We start from the raw sequence: 22,149 nt of genomic DNA on the forward strand, positions 1-22,149 counted from the left end.
CAAGGTCATACATTCACCCCAGTACAGAGATCTGGGCCTAAATCCATCGTTTTTTTGCTCACCATGCCATTCCAGTTTGAACCCAGCCATATGCAAATCAGTCTTGACCCTGTGCCTCAAGGGAACAGTCCATCCCAAACTGCCAAGCCAGGTCCTCCCTGGACTGGAAACAAGCATCCTAGGACCGGTTTCGGGGTATCACCCCTCTTCAGCCAGGATAGCTTGATTCCAGTGGCATGGAGAGCACGGGACTCACGTCTGAGCATACCCGTCCCACTCGGGGTGACAAATGCAAAAACAATTGATGGACAAAATGCAGAACAAGGTCATACATTCACCCCAGTACAGAGATCTGGGCCTAAATCCATCGTTTTTTGCTCACCATGCCATTCCAGTTTGAACCCAGCCATATGCAAATCAGTCTTGACCCTGTGCCTCATGGGAACAGTCCAGCCCGAACTTCAAAAGGGAACACCGACAACAGCACCCAATTTTAATATCGAAATTGGCTGGCAAAAGGCCAGACTGTCTAATTTTGGTGTGCGTTCTTCCAGTATGCCTGTTATAGTCCAGTGTGTCAATGCTATATTGTATTATACAAGCAACATCATGGTATCCCAGCTACAGACCAACAGGTTAGTGATTTCAAAGTGCTAAATCCCAGTTTACCAGCAGCATTCAATAAAACTTCCAGATGCCACAGTGATAGGCAAATATTCCAGTCCTCCGCCCAGGCAATATCCCAGTACACTTTCAACACCCTAATGCAACATTTACGTATCCCAAAATGTCCAGTATGTCAGCAACTCCTGTAAGCAATACCCCAAGTACCATCAGTCACAAGAGCCAACATTCGAGAACAGTAGCAATAGCAATACACCAGTGCAAAATACTAGCAACCCAATGAGCCCAGTATGTCAGTGACCACCAAGTGCAAGATCACAGTGCACCATCAGCAGCAAAATGCAAGAGCCTAGTAAATCATTAATTTCATAGGACAAAATTCTACAAAACCTTCAATACAGCAATGCAAAACAGTAGTACCCCACTGTGCTCAGTATGTCATCGACCTACCCGTGCAAGCGATTTAACAGGGCAGCATCTAACTATGGTGGCAATATTTCAGTAAAACATCTATATGTCTCAAGGATGGCCTAGCATGTCAGCAATCAACCAGTGAAACAGAAATACCCCAAAACAACACCCAAGAATCCCAGATCACAGAAGCATCAACCCACTGTAATGTCCAAGTATCTCGGCGATGTCCCAGGTCACAGCAGTTTTCCAGTATACATCCAATACCTCAATATACTATCTAGGAATCCTAGCAACAGCAAGCATTTTAAAACGCTCCAGTGCAGCATCTCAGTATATAAGAAATGCCCCCAGGCAATATCCATGCGGGTCAGAGGTACTCTAGGAGGCGAGTAACTACCCCGTGAAATGGCGAGGTGTACCAGGAACAACTCCTGCACTATCAGACTTAACCAATTAGGTTACAAGCCCCCCTGTACGTTATACTAATATATCACTAATATCTTCAATGTAATAGTCCAGTACTGCAACGGTCTCCCTATGCAATAAATGAGCGCATGTATGTGAGAAATACATGAATATATGAGCAACATATAAACACTTTTCCAGCTTGTAAAAACGACCCTGCTGCACTAGTCCTATGTGAGCCATATGCAACAGTGCAATATCCAAATATGTCAGTGTTATGTGATGTCAATGGATGAGCAAAGTCCCTGGATATTGCCACTGTAGAATACCAGTAAGGGAGTCATTTAATAGATTGTTAGAAATAGAACAGTAAAAGCAACATCCAATAATGTAGGCCAGATTGAAATGTATGACCTATAGGCAAATGGAGGATTGAAGTACAACAATTTCCCAGTACGTGAGCAACATCCTTCAGTTGGTGTCAATGTGAAGCCAAATCTGAAACCGTTCGACAGGAGACTGACATCTGCTGACCAAAGGAGGGGATACTTGCAGCATTAACTCCATCCTAAAATCTGGTTGAACCCCATAAATGTCCTCTCTTCTAGTCAGCAAAGATGCGACGATAGAGCCGCGGTGCAGTAGAGGCAAGCATTTTTCAGTAGTGTCAGGTTCTCTAGGGCGTGGAGCTGAAAAGAGGCAAAGTTTGGAGAAACACGAAGAAAGACTATTTATGGAAGTTTTACTGAATTGAAGGACCTGCTTCCTTCCAAGAGAAGCCATTTTCGTTGGGCAAGGAGAAACTGCAACAAAAGTTCACATATGTGCAAGTGATAGTTTGTGATAAACCTTTTCCTTTCTTTCACATTCCCTCACCAGTTAGAAGGCTTAGTTGTGTTCGTCCTTAAGTTCTCCTTATCAGGATTTTTTCAGATGCGTGCTCTCTTCCGTGTATGGCCTCCACATTATTGTAATGACACTGCACAGGTCCAATTATCGATTCTTGTTCAATCTGCTTACACAGAAATGTTTTATGCCCTCCAAGCATTTTTTATTATACCCGGGTGCTCAGTCTGCGCTTTTATTAAAGCATAGCACTCGAGGCTCCTATCTACTATATCAGCCATAACCAACCTCCTAACATCCCCCATAAAAGCTAAGAAATGGTATATATGTATTTACTTATTAAGGAATTTTGAAATGTGATACATGCAGCCGTAGGTTATTATGGCGCGCTAATAGATTGACTATCAAGCTTAGACATGTTTGTGTATCCATATCAGTACTGGATAAAGGGATCCAATATGAATGAATTGTGTCTAAGTTTTGCGACTGTGCGATTAAAATATTTCTCTTTACATACCTCTATTTATTGCCCTCCCGTTCCAAGCATGATCAGCATTTATTTAAATTACAGTACACAGCTTTCAAGCACGGTGAAGAGTGAAATTATTTAATGAATGCTCAAGAAATGCAGATTTGCTATTATGTGGTTCATTTTTAAATAATTGCATGCAGGATAAGGTGTGCGGTTACAGAATATCATATAAACACAAAAGGTGATGAGAAGAATGCTTGCAAATAGTCTGACCACTGACATTCGCTTGGAGTAGTATTCCAAACCACTGGAACTAAGCTGGACCCGACCACAGAGGGTCAAATCGGCAGAAACAGGTCTCGGGTTCCTTTTGATCTGATTCAGAGAGGACCCCGCTTGGCAGTGCAGACTGAACTGTTCCTACTGCAGCAGGATCAACGATCATTTGCATATAGCCGGGTCCAATCTAAGGTGGCATGGTGGGGGGGGGGGAAAAATGGGTTGGAATGCTGCCAAGGGCGCTTGAACGTATTGCAAGCATTCCTCCTGTCACCGTTTGTGCGTTTAACAGAAGAGCATAGCCAGAATATTTGTTTTACATACATTGCCCCCTTGAAGTTAATAACAGACATTCTACACCCAATGGATGATATTTTTGTAAACAATATTTAGGACACACTATTTGTCACACATTATATTTATCTATATGATATGCTGACATACAACCGGACAATGATAGATTTATAATCAATTCAGAGTATGTAAGAGATCAATGCAGTTTGATGCATATTTAATTTCTACTTTAATTGACAGACTGATTTATTGTAATTCATTAGTCAAACACGGATTCAATATTAGATGTGATTTTGTCGGTTTTATTTAAAAACACTTACCGAAAATCAATAATCTATAACTTTTACAAATATTTGTATTGTATCTGTGGTGGGATTGATGTACATCTTCTCGTTTTATGTGTGTGATGAAGAGCTCTTCCACAGTATATCTGTGATACCTACTCCTGTCTTATGTTTGTGTGAAAAGGAGGCACTCTCCCTACTTTATGAATGTCTAAGGAAAAAAATGCAAAGCCTATTTTAAATGGTTTTGTGAGGAGTTGTTACATCTGTGGCGAGTGCTGTGCCAAGAGAAGTACTGACAGAAGTACAAAGAGATACCAGACACTACTTGCGTTCAAAGGAAGAAGGGACGCTCCACTTGCTGCCTGAGAGCACGTTGTTGGACGCTGCCCTCAGGGCATGGCTTGGTGTCCTCGCCATCTGGCTTGTTCTGGTGTCTCCACACAGGCAGTCACCTGCAGGCGTATTCCGTGAGCCGCCTGAAGCACTGGACATAAAGGGAGGTAGTGGGTCTGCAGAATTCAGCACGAGGAAAATGATGTAAAGCTGGACTACTTCTTTGTGGTCAGACAAATGCCATGGATGCCACGAAAGAGGTGTGGATGAACCTTATAAACTGCCCTTTCCAAGATAGTGGTCTATCCATAGCATGTTATCAAAGTTTCCAAATTCAAGATTAGGTAGAGCGTTTGCCTGTCAGTTCCTCTTGAATCATATATATAAGGAGACATCTACTGTATAGCTTGTGTATTTAAAAACATTATTTTCTCTTCTTATCGATAAATATGGTAAAACTGGATTTCTTTTAATTTTTAGATATCTGGGAGATGATCATATCTATTTCCCTTTGCATGTGTGTGCACTAAAAATATCTACTTAATATGATAAAGCTATCTACTGCCCTTTATATATGTAGATTAGATAAAGAAATCTACTTTCAAGAGTATTCATTTGTGATCAATATATCTGAATCATATTTTATATGAGACTGATAACGATATGTGTTAATCTTATATGTGTGAGAGAATATATCTATTTGCCATTATATATGTGTGATAAAGACATCTACATTCTATTTAATGCATACATGTCTGAATCTCCTTCCCATCAAACACCTGTAAATATTAAGGATACCTACTACCATGTTTTATGTAATATAAAAATATCTAGTGGCGCCTTAACCCCTTGCATGCCCGCCCCTTTCCCCGCCCAGTGCCGCGCTTTGCATTAGCGGGCGGAGTTCATGACGAGCTGGACTCGTCATGGGCACAGCGCCACCGCAGCCCATGACGAGTCCAGCTCGTCATGGGCACTGAAGGGTTAAGTTAAGCATGTCTGATAAAAAAATATAACATTTTAAATTTATCAAGCATTTTAATTCTAGATAAAGATAAATAAAATGATAATTATCTCTTTTGACCACCATATTTGTGCTAGCTAAGACAATCTATTTCCCATTGTATATAGGAGTGTGATTAAAATCCACTTTGGGGAAATTAGCATCCCATCACATGTTTAATAAAGATATCAACTTCCTATCAGAGTTGCGGAGGTATGTATCTCCGAAGTGTGCGCTCGATACATATATCTACTTCTCTTATACAAATGTGAGATAAAAAATATCACTTTTCCATCTTGTAGCCTAATGTGAGCTACATGTGTGTTCTCCATCTGATATATGCAAAGTCAAACAAGGAACATTGTATGTTGTAGTGTTCACTTTCAAAACAACAACCTCACTCCCCAGTAAACGTAAATCGGCAATATCTCCATTTCTTGGGTATGTAATGGATCATCACAATCCATCCTGGCACAAAGTATGAATCTCAGTCTCTTATTCTTTTGTTCAGACAAGCTATGTAGTTTATCTCAATTTGATGACACTGGTTCCTCGTATGTCTTTCAGTTAATCACCCGCCATAGTGGACATTAAAGCAGGGAATGGCTTTTCCAATCATACATGAATATATCCTGAACCTTGCAGTGTTTAAACACTAGATTGCGTCAGTTGTGAAGAAAGTTCCTGTATCTTAATCCTTTGAAGGTAGCCGTCTACCTCATTTAGTTTTGTTTTTTGCGATTCTATTTCTCAATATAAATAAATAAAGAAAGTTTAAGGGCAGTAAATTAGTTGGAGATATAAATATAAAAAATTGTCCCATGCAATAGCTGCGGCATGTGAATATGAAACCCGATATGTAATCTCTCCATTATGACATACCGGTTCATACAATAATGCTTCGAAGACTGATTACCCCATATATTCCTTCAATAATTTCATTTTATTTGCCATAAATTCGTTACTTGCTCATACAGTACTTTTATTTACCTTATAATTGCCCCACAATTCATATTAATGGTACCTCAAGCACACAAGACAGTATTGTTCTATAATTCCATACACAGGTCACAAATTGCAGTTTGAATGGTCTAACTAGATTTTCAGACAGAGACTCTATTAACCCAATTAACACTTAACTACCCCCATCTGCAAACAAATTTTGCCCTCAGCAACTATACTCAACCATGCTTTTGTACCTATGTGCATGTTGATTTGATGTGCAGATGTGAACGTAAATGGAATGTTAAATGGGAAACTAATATGAATGCAGTCATTGCATGTTGCAGAGTGGGAAGTTGTGAACTGAAGATAGAGGTCACAAGCACTGGTATCTGGGGCAACGTACAGTCTCGACAGGATTAACTTTGCCGATTAAATCTATGAAACTTCACCTACGTAGTGAGCCTTCACAAGCAAGGTAGAACCCACGCGAGACTTAACTGTGGGTTGCGGGATTAAACCTAGTACCATGCATGTGGTATAATGCATGTCCCACGCGACTGTTGGCAGAGGAAGTGGAGCCTTTCGTCGAGGCAAGAGGAACAATTATGTTGGTTAAGGAGGTGCAACTGATAGAGCTGCAAGCTAGAGGGCAAATGTGAAGGAGATGAGGGCAACTGAAAGGCAAGGCGGCACAATGATGAAAGGAAAATCCAGGGAACAGTGTTTTGTCATCTCTCAGGAAGAAGTGTGAATGAGTTTGCAACCCTCGATGAATCCAATGAGTGGAAGGTGCAGCAATTCAGGCAGAAAGACAGGGTACATAAACACGCGTCTGACTTAGTACTCCCATTTTGATGTTGGTTGTACGTCAACAATAGAAAGGAGTCACCTGGGGCATCCTAATAATTGAGGGAGGGGAGCGAGTAAGCCAATCTAATAACGCATCGAATGGATCGCTGTTAGGTGTGGAGGGAGGTAATCCCTGTCCGGTATGGTTCAAGCTAAATGGTGCATTGAAAACAGATTGCATTAAACATAATTTTGTTCCGGATTGTTGTACTTGGAGCTGAAAAGATATGGGGAAAGGGCTTAAAGAATTAGCAGCACTTGTGAGCCACCATTCATACGGTGCTGCATGTTTGTGAAACAGCAGACATTGTTAAACTCACTTTATTTGGGTATCAATGTGTTAATAAAACAATAGATACTCAAGTATCCTGTCAAGATTTTTAGTCTCCACGTGTCAATCTAGCCACAAAGTATATGAAATGATGCAAGCACTCTACGTTATAATGAATAGGTTTAGGCATGTAGTAATTATATATGCAGCGACTGAAATTGGAGAGATAAAAAGGAACAAATGAAAACGGCAGAGATGAGACCATATGGTTACTGTGGGAACGAAGTTCAAAATTGTCAGCACAGCAACATATGGCAAAGGAAAAAAGAGAAAAGGGAAAAGAACAGGGATTACAGGCTACATTTTTCCAAGCATTGGCAGGAAGGAAAAGTATTTGTTGGGGGGGGGGGGGGGGGGGGGGGGGGGAGACAAAGAACGTTGGAAAGCGCCATGTATGATGGTGCACTAATGGTGGCAGGAAACCAAAAGAATGAGGAACTGCCAAACTAAATGCCTGTTTGCCTGAGGTGATTGGAGAGAAAGCCAAGATTCTTGTGGATTCAGGATCCGCCATTACTATTGTATTAAGCATGTATTTTGATAAAACCAAAAAATCATAGTCTTCTTGGTATTGAAAGATGGCACTACTCCGGGTATTTACTGGTAAAAATATTTTCGTTGGGTAAGAACACCATGCAAAAGTTTTATGGGACTTTGAATATTTGTTGGTAGGCACGTTAAAAGGGCTTATCCTAGAGGTGTGCCAAGTTTTACAAAGATACCGATTTTCACACTTCACACAGGTGGTAGTTTCCTGGCTATTTTCACCTTCTCGCTAGTGACTCTCACCACTGAAATAATTTTCATCCTCATGGAACCCAGCCAATCAAAACATGACCTGCGCAGAACATTTAAATTTACTTGCACATTTTGTGCACACCGTCTTGTGACAAAAGGGATGCACAATTTTTCCCTATGTGTTTACGCTTTGCCGATTATTTTTTTTGCACTATGGCATTGTGAAATAAAGAACACCATCCGTTTTCTGTAGAGTATTTCGTGGTGGAACAATTTAACTGTTGCACATGTATCCCTAACATAAAATGTTGCAAACATCACTATTTGCATGTGGCTGTCCCAGATGAAAGTACTTTGCAAATTACTATGCAAATTGCATGAAAATGTAAAGCGTTCTATATACCTGCATGCTTGCTAAAACCTTGCAATTTTGCACACTCCTACTTTACGGATGTTACTAAATCTATGAGCAATTGGACAGGTTCCTACCACTATTGCCGAGTAAGCTTTGAAGACCATGTTAAAAAAGTATACAATTCTCGCAGGATAAACTGGACGAGCTGCTGAGATTTAAAGACAAGATAAAGCTCCAACATGATGTTAAACCTATGACGCATGAGGTATGGAGTCGGTCTGCAAGAGACTGTAGCACAGTGCTCTTCAAACGATAGGGCGGACCAGGGCATATGACCGCATGTTGAGGTGACACTAGGCTCTGACAAAGAGTAGCATTTAGCCAATTCCAGAATAACAAACAAACATAATGGTAATCTGTGCTAGGACATAAAGAAAGGAAGGCAGAGGGGCTGCAAGGAACTCTGTAATGGGGTATCAGTACTGCATATTGTCACTCATGTACTAGCTGAAGGAGGCATCAAGAGAAGGCCTTCAAATGAACCCCAAGGCCTCATCCACTCAAATCTTCAAAAGGCTCACACAGGACATTTTCGCAGTGAAATGTCTGCCATTTGTATACTGGAAATCATGTACACGAGTGAATTTGTAAAAGATTACTGGACCTTACTGCAATGCCCGAAATATTAAATAAGGCCATAGATGGAAAGCAGACCCATGTCTTGTGCAACACCTTCAGCCTGGTAGTTTAGACAACAGCACACTGCATTTTGACACTTGTAGGTTCTCGTTGAACATTGGAAGTAGCTAAAAAATGCCAGATTGCAAAGTGTTCTTCGGCTTAATATCCAGGACATTCTGAAAGCCCTAGGAGTTCAGTGGAAGGGTGAGAATATTAGTAGCCATTACATTGGTTTGGTGCTTATTTGGAGTGGCTAGTCCTCATTTCTTACATGGCATTTATATGGATATTTCAGCAGCTAAGGTACCTGGTTGACAGAACCCGGGTCTGTGATGTTCCCACTGACTAAGTTCCAATGGGAGCTGGCAACTTCCATTCAGAATTAAGTGGGAATTCTGAATCGAAGGCTGGGTGAGGCACAGTCAAGATGGTGAGTGAGAATAGCTGTGTGCTGAGATAAATGAAGGAATGCTCTGGGCAGACAGGGAGCGAGAGAAAAGAGCTGAGCACCAAGTGGGCGAGAAGCAATGTGCATGCAGGGATAGAGGGAGAAACAAAAAAATATACAGATCGTGAGCTGAGAAGTGTCAGATGCGAATTGAGAAACTATTGAGTGGGTGATCAAGGACGAAGCTTGGTGCAGACAGTACAGTAGAATCTCTGCACAGATCTGAGTTGACAAGAATGACTGTGTAGACAGGCAGTGGGTGAGACAATGCAATCAGCAAAGATGAATCATTGTGCAGACAATGTGTGGGACACAGCCACCGTGAAGACAGAATAAGAGAAAAGATGTGTGTAACCGGTGGAAGGGAATCCAAATCAAATTCAGTGAGTGGGAGAGAAGCGGTGGGCAGACAGAAAAGGAAGGGAGTACACTGCGCATAGAATATGTTCGAGTGAAAAAAAAATACAATGTACAGGTAGTGAGCACGCGAGTCGTGCAGAAGCATTGGCAGATACTGTTTGCGAAACAAGCACTGTGCATTGCCGAAACTCACTGCATAGTGTGTAGAAGACACAATGTGCAAATGAAGAGTGGAAGAGAAGCACTTAGAGGCTGCCTTTGGAGAATCGTAGTGCATGTAATTATTTGGAGAGTAGCGCTATTCAGTGAATGGAGGAGAAAGCATTGGACTGACAGAGGTCCTACGTCATGTGTGGGACCGTCAGCCGGACCTAGCATTTTAGACGAGTGTTACATGACAGGATTATTGACCCCACACTTAAAAGTGAACAAGTACCTCAATGCAACATGCTCTTGGATATTAGTTTAAGTGCTACATATTACTGGTATAGAGACACCCGACTGCTCTTGCAAGTACTTGGTCACTGTATTTCCTCCAACATCTGGTGCTTGAATGTTTGTCATAGTTTTGAAAACAACGGCTTTGGTCCATGGTGAAAGCGTATGAATGCCAATATTTTCTTAAATTATGGCAACCCTGACTGCCAATCGTCCCTGGTGGCCGCATATCACAGATGGCATTTTCAGTCAATCCTGGCTTTCTAGACACCATAGCAATCTGTGACTTCCAGGTTTGCTTTTGCATTGGCATTAAGAGCATGTCAAACATAATGGTACTGGTTGATTTAGGGTGTCATGGCATTAGTTGCAAGTCTGACAGGATAGCATCTGTTGGGGGAGATGGTATTGGTGAGCATTAAGAAAAGGATGGAGTGAACTGCTCAAAGCACTAATTTCATCCTTGGCCTTGCAATCACATTCTACTGTTCAGAAAAGGAGGTCCTCTTTGTAAGTCTCTAAAAACCATTTTAAGTAATTCAGCCCTTAAGAGCATTTTACACCACCATGGAGTCAAACAATTGTCCAATTACCAGTTACGTGCATTCTACTCAAACAGGCAGTCTCAGCGGGCTACCAACCCAGACACCTGAGCAAGAGTAAATATAACAGACTGCAGCAGTACATTTCGATCTGGTTCAACCAGGAAGACAAAATCCACTTCAGGATGCGGACTATGTAAATTCTGTAGGGACCCAATCACCACAAACCACCATCGTACACCTGCTCAGGCATAAAAACCCACACAAAAGAGGCACTCCCAACTCAGAAAACATTTACCCCACAAATATCAATTTGCACATCAAAATTATCCGTTTCAAACACCAATTCTATGCAGCAATCAAGGCAGTCGCACACTTTCTAATGGTGCAGTAGCACTCCCAAAACTTAGGGGACAAAATGCCCCAAATTAAACATTTTATGGGACAGTTAGATCTTTTCTAAATTCAATGGAGTCCACCAATTGTCCTTAATACAATTTGTTTGATGCATTTGTATTCTACTACAAATCAATCGGAGGAAACCAACTTAATGTTTAGGCTCCAATTTCAAATTTCTTCACATTTACAGAATGCTTTAAAATTTTTAATTGTGCTTCTTTATTTATATACACTTTATTAATCTATTAACCCCTTCGCTGCGGCGCGAATTCCGCCGCAGCGCTAGGGGGGTTTGGGGGCAGCACGGTGGCGCGGTGCTCATGACGGAACCGCGCCGTCATGAGTCACGGGCGAGCTGTGCTCATGACGGCGTGGTTCCGTCACGACTCCGCCCACTCTCTAATTCGCCCGCACAGGCGGGGAATTCGAGCCGCGTGGGAGGAGCGGCCGCTCCATGACGGAACCACGCCGTCATGAGCACACGGTGCCCGTGGCTCATGACGGCGTGGTTCCGTCAAGGGCACACAAGGGGTTAATATTACATAATTTTCTAAGCAGGATGCACAGACTGCAGGTTAAGAACCGCTGCTCTAGGGATTCTAACAGTGGAATCTTATGGAGGTCTATAAACTAGGAGACACATTGGAGCAGGCCGTCTCAAATACTTAGAGGCGCCATCTAGAGAATATGCCCTTCCTAAGACCCAGGTTTACAGATAACTGAAATTGCAGAATTACCTAGATACTTATTGCTCAAGTTAGTTGCGATCCTGAATAATAATCCACTGGAAGCAACGATTACCATAGAGCCCCTGGGCAGACGTAGGATCTAAGATCTAGCACTCCCTGATAATTTCTCATGATCACATTGGAAGTTTGCAGCCCGTGGTAGAATGAGGTAGGTAGACTAGAAAAATAAGATTTGGTGGAGGCAAGAATGTAAATTCACACTACTGGTGGTCTCTGCTTCATTCAATTCCAATTTCTACACAGTCATTATAATGCCTCTTCCAATTTACAGGTTGGGTACAGCCCAATTTGCAACCTTCCCTGGGAACTTGGGGAGAGAACTTTGATATCTTCCATGTTATACGATCCGGTTTGTTTACGGTCAATATTGGCGAGCAATCAAACTGATCTAACACCAGTGCTGGGACGTAGTGTGGGGCTTTCCCGCCAAAAATATCATATTAAAAATTATAGGGCAAGAGAAAGCATGCGATATACCCGCAATTAGTGGGTAAGGGATGTCCGATAGCTAACTGAAAATAATCAAAAGAGAATGGATCACTTGTCCTGATTAAAACCAGGGTATTGGGTTCTAGTGGTCTTAAAAAAACCCTCATTCACTTGTGAGTCGTAAGAGCGGTATATCTTGGTTTTCCTCTGGGATGGTCACATGAAAAGCATCATCATCCGGTCTTTAATTGTGCTTTCCTCCCCCTGGAGGGAGACCAACTGGTATTTACAGTAGTTATCAGAGATAGTGAGAGTGAACGTGAAGTGCGTGTAAAATTACCTCCATCCATCAAACTAGAATTTTTGTGTTGATAATGGGGTGAAGGTCAAAAGAGACGGTGGTGCGTAAATAGAAGGGCTACTGTTCTATAGCACCTACTGGAAAACGTGAGTGGTCGACATGTTTCAGCCCGTTGTATGCCCAGCAGGATCAGGGGGCTTTCTTCAGGACCAAAAGTGGCACGTGACAGTTCTGTGACGTGTGTCGGTAAGTAATACACTTACCCTTCTTCTATGTGTGCCTTTTAGCACATTGGTAGGTTATAGATGAGCTGTATCTACAACTTATTTTTGTGCCCTCTTGGGCTCCGTCGGATTACATGCAGAGTCGATTTTCTCACTGAGGAATCCTTCCTGCGACTTGTGCTTGCTCAGTCTGCCGTCACTATTTTTATGTCTCTCTTTTGCCTTCTTTCCGCTTTTGTGTTTTTCACTTTCTTGCTCTGGATCAAAGACTGATCAGGAAAAATAAGTTTCAGTCCCCCTAAAAAGTGACAGTAGGCACCACCTGCAACCATTGGCTCAAATTAAGTACAGATTTCATTTTTTTCTCGTGTACTGTTCAAAAACAAGGCTTTCTGCAGATGTCCCCCCACTTTTTGCCCGCATTTGGACTACTAGATGCTAGTTTTTGATTGACAGTGCACTGAAGCCTGCTAGCCAGGCTCCAGTGAGAGGGCTCTCCCCCCTAAAAAGGGACATGTGTAACTGGCATCTCCAATCGACAGATACCATACCTCCCTTGTAATTCTCTGGTAAGTGGTACTCTGGTACCCAGGGCAGAGGTATAAAGGGGTAACTCAGGGCCTGGAGCACTGGTTGTGCCACCCTGAGAGACACAGATAAACAGGATGACAGCAGGCCTGCCATTACAGCCTGCAGAAACAGTGTTCAGAACAATATTTAAACTTTGTCATCACCACTTGTGACAGGGTCACAGCACTGCTTTTAAATATATGTCAGTCACCCCTAGAGAAGATCTCTAGTGCCCAAGATGAAGGGTGCAGTATATTACGAGTGTATACATGTAAGTGCAAGCTTACGTGTCTCTATACTGGCTTTATATTAAAGTACACTATAAGTGATAGGCGGTCCATAGGATAATAAGTGACTGGCACAGTGGCACCCAGGCACACCAGGGTTGCTAGCTTCATTATGGTACCAACTAAATATGTCAAGTTTGGTATCAAACAACATGCCTTCTCTCCCTTGACACAAATCTTGTCAAGGGAAGGCTGACATGCACCCAGATGGCTACCTAGTGGCTGCCCACCTAGTTACCCTAAATGACATGCTTTGGTTGGCAGGCCTGGGTGTTTCCACCCCAGCTGCTGCCAAGACAGGTTTCTGGCCTCGTGCCAGGCAGTGTGAGCACTTCCAGGAGCCAGAACAAAAGCTTGGGCAGAAGGAAGTCACACCTCCCTCCTCCCAAGTGGGCTACTAAAGTGACATATCAGAGCGGGGGTTTCAAAGACTGCGCTGCCTCCCATATGTATCTGGGCTGCTCCCCTGAGGAGGACATAGCCCTCCTGTTGCCCCAGGTGCACTTGGACCCAGGCAAGGTGGGAAATGTGTGCGCAAGAGAGGTACACCTCTAGGAAGGCTACCTACACCTCCAGGATGAGCAGCCCGATCTGTACACCTAGTTGATATCTGCCTTCTTTAGGAGAGCAGAAATGGTGGGCTCTGGGTAGAAAAGGTGACCTACACCATCAGATGTGGTCACCTCGGATGGATTTGATGTTAGGGGGTAGCTGCCCATTGGCTATCAGCTCCCACATGCCTAACTCTCCTAAATCCAGGATTTAAGGGACCCCCGACACCAGAACCTCAGTCCTCAGTTCTTATCAACTTACTTCAAAGAACGACGAGAGGAGACCCGTGTCACCAACAGGACTTTGCCCACTAGCACAAAGCAAAGCAAAAGAGGTATAGTGTGTCTCTGAGGTAACAGACTTGGAACTGAGTGAATCACCCTCGTCCTTGGCTACAACTTGAGGGCACCTTGTGGAAGCCAGAAGCACCGTCAGATACCCCTGGACTAGTGGGACCAGTCTCTGCAAAGTGCAGGTAAAAAGACGCTCAGGAACCAAAGAATCGCTGGCTATCGGCTCTCCGTGGGATTGTTCAAAGTTAAGTGGTGTAGTGCATCTTGTATCCTTCAGGGGTGGCTGTGGTGATGTCCAGAGCGGATGTGGAGTTCAGTCAAGTTTCTGTGATTAAAACTGCGTCCGGGGCGTGGGTCATGATGGTGTCCGAGATTTCCGTTGTGTGTTTCCAGAGTGAGTGTGTGGTGATCAGGAGGCAGTTGATCTTTCTGGAGGTGGTTGCGCTGGCTTTGTTGCTGGGTGTGTGATGCTGTGTGGCCGATTAGAGAGGCATGGGTGGGATCTTTGTTGAAGCATTTGAAGAAGCAAATTCGGCAGGAGAAAGAGCCTTCGGTGGTCCTGGGGGAGGCACGTGCAAGTTGTTCCGGCGTACCGAGGTTCATGGCTCGAAGTTTATCCTAGGTGTAAAGGTGGCGGTCTGTGGGGGTTGGGGTCCTGGCGCTGGGTGACGTCCAGGTGCTGGCGCGCTCTCTGCGCACATCCACCACATGGTTGCACTGCGATTTCTATGACGACAGGCGGCTGCAGGTGGGGGGGGGGGTGGGGGGAGAAAGAGGTATTCCGGTGGCCTCTGTGGGGTAGAGGGGAGATGCCAGACCCGAGGGGGAGCAGAAGGCAGCAAGCATGGAACCTATTCCCCGTGGGGCAACGGCAGGGGGTATGGAGCTGAGGGCAGAAATTGGGACAGAGGCTGACAGGGCCTTGCCTGGGGAGGGACGGGCAGGCAGGCGCAGAAAGGTGCACTTAGTAGGACAGGTGGGCTGGGGACGAGCTGCGGGTAGGCTGAGGGGAGGAGCTAGGCTTGAGCATAGCATGAGAAGCAAGGCAGCGAAGAAGGTGACTTACCTGAAGGCAGCAGCGAAAGAAGGGTGACCCAGCTTAGCCTCCTCTGGGCTCCAACAGGCACGGGATGGGCCTGCCTTTGGTCCGAACTTTACCGTGCATATCTCGCGATGCAGGAGGATGCGCCCAGTAATATGGGCTGCAGTCAGTGAAAAACACGGAAGAACAGAAGCAGGACTACTCCCAGTAGCAGAGGCTGCTCGGAGTTGTGGTCCTGCAGGCAGGAGAGTCTAGGCAGTGCTGCGATGCGGGAGGAGGTGCCCAGTATTATTGGTTGCAGTCAACACAGGAGCACTGAAGCAGGACTACCCCCAGTAGCGGAGGCTGCTCAGAGTTGTGATCCTGCAGGGAGGAGTGTATCAGCAGTCCCCTTTTCTTCCCTTATTTTTATCTTCTGCACAGATCAGTAAATCATCCTGACAACAGGTGACTCCTTACACATCTCTAAATAACGTATCCATTAATCGTTGGAAAATAACAGATGAGGATGCACTCTCTTAAAATGAAACACCCCTTCAGGCTCAACAAATGTTGCTAAATGCCGGGCTCCTGATCTAGAACAATCTGATGGTTTCAAATGTCATGTCCAAGATAGAAAATATCTTAGCTCCCTTAAGTGACAACATTTGGGTAAATTTAGGTAGAGGATGTCTGTCGACCCAAATCCTTGCGGTATGGACTCTAAGATCCACACATCCTCAATGCACCATTGGGTTTCCTTGCTAACACTATGGGAGACAACCATTCTGATCGTCCAATGGCTTCAATGATTCCCTGCTCACAAAATGTGTCCTTCTCTTTGGGTAATTCTACTATGACCATCAACAGAACTCTTCTGACCTTATGTACCACTAGTACAGTTCCTTTAAAAAAAATAATCTTGTGTCTGAACCCCTTCAATCTTCCTAGTTTATCTATAAATTAGTTTGGAAATCTTGCCTCCCACTCTGGAACTTGCATCGCCCAAACACCCACATATTCTTTTTTCAACAAGACTTGCTCAGAGTTCTTGGGATCCAAAATGATCTCCAAATTACTTTGTTCTAACCAGCCTAATAAGGATGATCCGTACTTAGCAACATACACAGTGGCTGGTGAAGTGTTACCTTTGAACATCACTTTGGTATCAAACTCTCACATCAATGGGTTTACCCCCCCCCCCCCCGCCATATGCTACAGGTCTGATCACAGCATTCCTCAACAAAATACCTTCGTTTTGGTACATTTTGCTATCATTTTCACCAATAAGGGTGAAACGTGACCCGAACCAGCCATCATACTCATGTCCACACTTCCCACTGACACATTACAAAAAGGTATTATTACTGTGCTCCCATTGCTTTGAAATACATCATTCTCATGGACACACAAACTAATGCTCTCATCACTGGAATGTCTGTTCACACACTATGTTAACAATTTTTTACTTTTTGTTACCATACTTTACACCCAACTCAGCTGCAACTTCTTTAACAGAGAACATACTTTGAGGCAAAGAAATTTGAGCCATTCAAAAGCTGTACTTTCAATCCCGGCGGCTTATTGCCTTATTCAAAAGTTAGGTTTGGGGTACCAAGTAGTACTTCTTGAATCTTACTACTGTTAGTATGTTCAACAATTTGAACTCGTATTAACTCATCCACAAAGTCCTGATTCGCATGAGGACACAAGAATCCTTAGAGCTCCTACAAAACTCACCACTGGTTCTCCCAGTAGTTGATATGGTCTATGAAATGTATGTCTCACGGTAGGTACAGTATATGCACCACATCTCCTGGAAAGTGGTTCAGGTACCAAATGTTCAAAAAACAACATGCGCGCAGTTCTGGTGTGCGCATCACAGTGATGCAAGTATATGGAAGGTGTGCTTGTCACCGCATTCCACAGCATTAGATTATGCTGTAAACTGAAGGACCCCCAAACACAACTTGTATGTTGGTCGCCTCTAACACATAATAATTTAAAGTAATATTAACAGTCAGGTGTGCATGTCACCGTATAATGCAAATAAAGCGTCTCAACATACAGTGCTCCAACAACTCCCGGATAATGGCTCCAATATTAAATGTTCGAAACTAACTTGCGTGCAGTTATGGTGGGCACATCACTGTAGTGTAAGCACTTTGGATGGCGTATGTGGCACCGTTTAGTACCCATATAAATCATTCTGAAGGAAATAGCAGCTATTGGCTCCAACTGCTACCACAAGAATTGCCACTGTTGACAATGTGGGACGTAACATGCTGTACCTTCTACAACCCAAAAAAGGGATTACCAATAGCTATGCAGGCTGTCGTGAGTATGGCGTGTGACACAGGGCCAGCAGTAGTGATCGGAACCATACGGAAGTCTCACCAGATGAGAAAACCAGTCATCAGCCTCACAATCGGAAATGCGGCATCAACACAGCACAGAGCACCAACCATCAGAAGCAGCCGTAACAAGTACGGAGAAACTATTTCCAGAATGCAGCAACCCCTGGAGGTTGCTGATTGCATGATGAAAACATAGGTCCCGGAGTCAACTTGTCACCAATGAAAAGATGGGCTAAGCATTTGCTTTTTCCGTGATAAACCTCTTTATTTGGCATCCTTGTACAGGACAACCAGGACCAACAGACTTCCTACAACTGTCCTAATTTAAACACATACATTTCTCCCCTACATTCTATCTTTACCTCACTATAGTAACATTCTACAATCCCCCAAATGCTCCATCAACTAAACAAGGACCCATCATAAAGCTAGTAACATCATTCATAAATGCTGAGCATGTGCAAACTTTGTCCCACTAGGGAGTTCAAATGCACACTATACCGGAGACAAAAACAGGCTATTATTAAAATCCAATCAAAAGCTACCACAGGTTTAGAACACTGCACCAATAAACTTGCCTACCCACCGCGCAGTTAAAGAAACATGCATCTGTGAGAAAGGCATTTAAGATAAGCACCATACAAGGAAACGTTAAACTTGCAAACAAACCTCCTGCCTATCCCACGATTACCCTCTCGCATTACCTCAAAGTACATTTTTGCACCGCTCACCCTGAAGGGATCCACTAACATTTGGCAATGAGCCAACGGACAACAAGTTTTCATTATTATTTTCTATTCTAGACAAGTAGGCCTAACCCCCTGCAGCACAAACCGTTAGCTGCCAGTTTGCAGTACCACAGTCTGGAGATTTGAAACAGGATTGCCCGCCACTAAGCAAATGTTTGTATACATGAGTGTACGTTGGTCAAACACGTAAGTGTGGTTTACTAATGCCAAACCTTTACAATTACAGAGGGCATTCTAAGGAAATGTAGAGAGCTGTGATCTCAGTTTACATTACTGACAGTGATTCCCATGCAGAAACATGTACACAAATGCAAATTATAACAACTACAGTCAATTTATAAACCTCCCAGCCTACTCTCTGATTATTAGCAAATACACACATAAAAGCAAGAATGGGGATTTTATGTTTTCAAAATATAATGTACACAAATATATTTCCAACTCAAAAAACTTAAGCTAATGTGCAACTTTAAGTACCATTTCACAGAGGCAAAATTTAGTAAAATGCATTTTGTACATGCCAGTATGAAAAAAAGAAGATTAATAGAGAATCAGGGTAAAGTCATTATGGGATACAAGAAAATAAGTCAGGGGCATGATTTATGAAGGAAGTGCACTGACTAGTATATATGTTTGCACTGGTGCAAATTAAAGACTTTCAGTAATGCACAAGAGATTCGGAAGTAGGCTTGGAAACTGAACTCCAAGCAAATGTGTGGTAACGTTCCTTTGTTGCCTGCCTATTATGTGCCATATGGCATTTGAATTTATATGCATTACTTTGCCCTTTGTGTCTACTGTACTCTTATGCTGCTGAATAATCGATTTAGAATATATACAATTAATTTGGAGAAGGCAGGAGACAGTTGGGAGAAGTCTCTACGAGCTGGTGGCTGGAGTTTCCTTGGAATAAATAAACCTAGGTTTCCTTCCGTTTAACTCTCTGAACTTTGAGAACAAGGACACTTCTTTTGGTTTGTGAACTCTGTTTTTGCTTGAGCAAATGTACACAACCATATAGTGACTATGCTGAGGCACTGCAAATTAAATTTCCCCCAAGTGCCTTTTTACTTTCACCCTGGAAATATGTTACTCTTGTTCTTGCCAGGCTTAAATTCCCATCTTGTTCCAGTATGGAACAAGGATTGGAGAGAAGTTGGTGACTACCTATAAACATGTACATTTACGACTGTGCACAGACAGGGCGCTCTAAATCTGAAACAGCCACTTATAATTTACTTCTAGCTCCTTTAGGGAAATTTGCATAAAGATGGCAAAATCAGGGCCTTGCTAAAATCCAAATCTAGATTTTATTTGAGCCCTAACATCATCGAAGAGGTTATGATCAGCTCTCACATGTGCGGATGCTTCCATAATTTGTTACCTCACTGCATGGCATCAAAAGGGGTCAAGTGTTTTCTTTTTTTTTCTTTACAGAACAAGTAGATTTCTAAAGCTACCCACCTCTTGGACAAGTATATATTTTATAAAATGCCCTACTACTGGGAAATCGAATTCAAATAGTCAAACAATAAATGTTAAAAATCCAATAAAAGATAAAAGCATGAAACAGATTAAATACCAATATAAACCAAGCAAATGAACGACAAGGAACAGCTGCAGCATTGAAAAGACAATAAGTCAATTGGAACAAGTCAGCAAAATCAATTAACGCTCCAGCATCAAAATGGATGGTTACAGATATTAGTAAAGTATATTAAAACAATAAGCTATTGAAAGGGAAGTTTTACCCCTAATACAGTTTTCCAGCATTAAATGGCCGACAATACAAAATCCTAATTTAATAATCAACACTTTTTCTAACATTAAAAGCTGAAAGCTAGCACTTGTCAGCAGAAACATTTTTACATCGTTTTTATTCTCCAACTTATGTCAAGTTAACGAGAGGTACATGTTAATTGGATACTGGTAGGAGCCCTCTACATGAAGTTAAAAAAAAGTAACATATGCCTCTCTTCCATTTTCAAGTGTATCAGAAAATAGCAACAATGTAGAACAATGGAGTGAAAAATGCCAACTCTCAGACATGGAAGTTGGGGGAAAAAAGTGACATTTCATTGGGAAAAAAACGACTAGATGCTTATGGGTTATTTGTATTTTTGGTCACCCAACGGTTATAAACGCGAACTGAGTGGAATTTCCCCTTTAACATTTTCTTGAATAGGTCTGATGAAGGGTTAGTCTCAGACTAAGAGGACGTGTGTTCCACATATTGCCAACACCCAGAGAGAAAAGCCCTCTGGCCATCCATTTGGATCTTGAAACAATTCGAAAAACCTGTTCGTCCGACCTCAATTACCTGGAAGAGCCAAGCCTCTTAACGTTTGGTTGTGGTTAAGCCACACCTAGGTCATGAACATTCTTGTAAAATTAGGCACAGAAGCCTAAAGGTTGTGCCATTTTCTGATGATCGTTTGAAGGATCAAAAAAAATCCTTCTGCTGCAATCTGAAGCTTCTTTAACTTATGAATCTGACAAATGTAACCTTGTGTACAAGGCGTTTGTGTAAAATTAAACAAGCTTGCCAAACCCTCCACAATTGCAGTGTGATTTCCCTTCAAGATAAAAGGAAAAATCTTTAAAGTATTTAGTTGAAAACTCTAGCTAGGCCCTGTGCACTCATCCTCTGCGGTTTATTCACCTAAAAGATGGGACACCATCACATAGTCCTCTCAGACACCCCTGTCACTCTCATGCCATCATGAAGGGTCCCATGTTCCACCATATCGGAGTCAGCCAAAAGGTCATGCAATGACTGCAAAGAGACGCATGATCTGTCCTCCGACATATACAATGCCCCGTTTTTTAAATGAAACCCCGATTGTAAAGAGTCAAAAAAAAAAATTCTTCACTTTTGCGAGAAGTCAATTACTGGCAAACTTTTCCAAAATTTTGAATTGCCGTGGAAGGCATGCAATGGATCTGTAGTTATGCAGCTTCTTAGCACCAAATGTGTTTTTTTTGTATTAGGAGAGGACTGCCAAAAGAGCCTGTAAAGAAACCCAGAATCTCTCCATATTAGGGTGATGCCAACGAACGTCATCATATGTTTGACCAGAATGACTGCACATTCAATTGCTACCACCAACAGACAAATATAAATCATCGGGATGGGTTGAGAGCTTGAATAAGAAGGCCAATATAGAGGACGCCTCGTCTGGGGTAGTAAGAGCTATATAAATATTCCTTTCCCAGAACAGTTAATTGAATAGCTTCTACTTCCATTGTTTTTTTTTATTTTTATTTTTATTATAGACCTTCAAGAAGTGTACATCTCAGCATCCTGCCTACAACCCCAACCGGGCCGGCAATGCGACATTGCAAGTGTGTAGATAACGTATTAGGAGGGGGTAGGGCAATACACAGCAAGCCGCCTACAACTCTATCGGGCCGGCCACGTTAGAAGGGGGCATTCAGCTGTACAGGAAGGATTAGCGTTGTACGCATGTAGTATCAACCATTAACAAACGACAAAAGCATGGACAGTAAACGGCTCCACTGATGCACCGTATTGTAGCAAAGTGTGACTATTCTGTTGGAATGCTGTTACCTA

At 42.8% G+C, this 22,149-nt stretch overlaps 1 protein-coding gene across 50 annotated transcripts in view; it reads right to left on the reverse strand.

The window, feature by feature from the left end:
- Positions 1-22,149, reverse strand: part of CAMK2B (calcium/calmodulin dependent protein kinase II beta) — a 925,878-nt gene that overhangs the window by 885,686 nt on the left and 18,043 nt on the right. The gene's annotated exons all lie outside the window — the stretch shown is intronic.

The sequence above is a fragment of the Triturus cristatus genome, chromosome 11 (genome assembly GCF_964204655.1).
Source record: "Triturus cristatus chromosome 11, aTriCri1.1, whole genome shotgun sequence".
Taxonomy (NCBI): domain Eukaryota; kingdom Metazoa; phylum Chordata; class Amphibia; order Caudata; family Salamandridae; genus Triturus; species Triturus cristatus.